We start from the raw sequence: 2,804 nt of genomic DNA on the forward strand, positions 1-2,804 counted from the left end.
TGCTGGACGTTCTTAAGGGATTGTTTTCCAAATGTTCTCTCCAAGTCTGTGTGGCTGGGGTTTGACCTGGGCAGAATGTGTTCTTACACTTCTTTTATGTGAGCAGGTGTGTGGAGGTCACAGCACAAGCTAACAGTCTTCTTTTTCTGTTGGGTCCCAGGGTTCTAACTCAGGGGTGGTGAGGCCTAGCGGCCTCACAGGCAGCAGAGTGGCTCCTATGTCTGTAGACGGCTGGGGTGAGCCAGGGACAGGAACAGGCTTCTGCTCATTTTTGTAGCTTGTTCTAGAAGCATCTGGCAACGCCACTTCCTGGACCCCGAGTGTACTGCTGGGCAGAGTCCAGGGTTACCATGACCTGGCTCCAACCAGCCTTGTGGGCCCTACTCAGGGAACCGAAAAGAGGAAGCTGTGCCACCTGCCAAGGCCCTCCTGGCTTCTGCCCACACCGGGGAGAACTTTCTAGAAGGTGATGACAGCCCTAGGGGCACAGTGGGTTCCTACAGGTTGTTCCAGAAAGGACTTGGATGCAACGCTGGGTGGCACTCTCCTCCTCCTCTCACTGCGGTGAGAGGGCTTAGCGGGCAACGTGCTCCTGATCCTGCACGAGTGAAACAGCTGGTGCACACTTAGGATCCCAGTGCTGGGAGGCAGAGGCAGGGGGATTCCCAGTTAGCCCTGCTCGGCAAACCTGTGCTGTAGGTCAGTGAGAATGACTCAAAATCAGCCAGTAGAGTGCTCAGACAACAAGACACTTGTGGCCAAGCCTGCGGCCTGTGTGCAAACCCAGGCAAGTACCCAGAGTTGTTCTCCGAGCTTCACAGAAGGGTCATGTGTGTGGACACTCACACACTCAACATACATACACACAAAGACATACACACATATACAGAGTCACACAGAACACACAGACACAACATAGAGAACACACACAAATGCAAACCCAACAAACTACCAAACAGCCAAGGTGAGCAGCTCTTTGAATGCTGACACTCCCAGGCCTCCAGATGTGTGTGTGTGTGTGTGTGTGTGTGTGTGTATGTACATCCGTATCCACATGTGTATACGCGTGCACAAACACAATTATTTCTGGCATTGGGGATCAAACTCAGAGCCCTTACCGAGCCAGACAAATGTGGCACTGCTGACACACACCCCAGACAGACAGACAGACAGACAGACAGATGCTGCGCTGATACACACCCTCAGACAGATGCCGCACTGCTGATACACACCCCCAGACAGACAGACAGACAGATGCTGCATTGCCTACACACACACCGACAGACAGACAGATGCTGCATTGCCTACACACACACCGACAGACAGACAGATGCTGCACTGCTGACACACATCCCCAGCCCAGACAGACAGATGCTGCACTGCTGACACACACCCCAGACAGACAGACAGACAGACAGACAGATGCTGCACTGCTGACACACACCCCTAGCCCAGACTCACTTCAGGTCAGCCCTTTAACCCAGGCCAGAAGCTCATGTGGCCACCTCAGCACTTGAGAGGCTTTAATTCAACAAAAACCTTTCAAATTAAAAACTAAAACTTATGCCAGGCCAGTCTGGGCTACACAGTGAGACCCTATTTCCGAAGCAAACACACAACCCCCAAATCAAAACCCCCTTATGCCCCACCTACCTAGTCTTCCACAGGTCCCCACTACCACACACTACTCCACTATTCACCGCCCACCCTCAGGTACTCAGCAGGTGACCAGGAAATGGCTGACTCTCAGCTGATTTCAGCTCTACCTTGGTCCCTGTCCCCTCCTGCTGGTTGGTGGGTCCTGTTCGTTCTACCCTCACTCCGGGAACGTTGATGGGAGTTAATGTGATGCCTGCTGTGGTCCCTGCCTCCACCTTTGTGAGCTCCAAGGCCAGCGGTGAGGATGCTGAGGGCACAGTAGGAACTGGCAGGCGGGCAGGAATGAGTGCCCTGAGAATGCAGGGCACAGCTGGGGAGGAGTGTGGAGCTTCTGAGGGGCCCATCCCCAGTGAACCAACAGTTCAAGGTCAACCTCAGCTATGTAGCGAGTTTGCGTTCAGCCTGGGCTGTGGGATGGTTATTAGATGTTAAAGAGTGTGGGGGATGATGGGACATGCCAAGGCGGCGTCACCATGAACAGACTTTCAATCGGGGAACCCAGAGCAGCAACCTGAGGTCATGAGCACAGTCCAGACTGCTGAGTGTTTCTGCCCTGGGACAAAAGCAGCAATAGGGGCCATCCAGATGCCCTTCCCGGAGGGGCACAGTGTTCCTTCCAAATCTGCAGGCAGGGAAACTGAGGCCCAGAGAGGTGGCATCCATCTCCAAGACTGCAAGGTGAGATTGAGTGGGGCTTTTCTACCTTGAGATCGGCACCCAAAGAGTGCTGTCTCCTGGGTCAGTTTCCTGCCAGATGCCAGGGCGAGGCTTTTATTTTTAGCCTGTCCTGTGGCCCAGGCCTTTAAGCAGCCTTGGGATGTGGTCAGAATCTCAGGGAAGTGAGAAGGGGGTTTCTTCTCCCTGAAGACTTAGGCTCTCAGATCCCTCACCAGATGTGAGCAGGTCAATGCTGTGACCACGGCTCTGCAGCTTTGATACGCCTACATTGAACTCTAAATTTTGAGGGTTCTGTCCTTCTGGTTCTGCTGGCGATCCAGCCTCACTCATCCCGCCCATCTTTCCCTGCCAGCCCTCCTTTTTGTTTTTTGTTTTTTTTTTTTAAATATTTATTTATTTATTATGTATACAATATTCTGTCTGTGTGTATGTCTACAGGCCAGAAGAGGGCACCAGACCTCATTCCA

The sequence above is a fragment of the Microtus ochrogaster genome, chromosome 22, assembly GCF_000317375.1.
Source record: "Microtus ochrogaster isolate Prairie Vole_2 chromosome 22, MicOch1.0, whole genome shotgun sequence".
Classification (NCBI taxonomy): Eukaryota; Metazoa; Chordata; class Mammalia; order Rodentia; family Cricetidae; genus Microtus; species Microtus ochrogaster.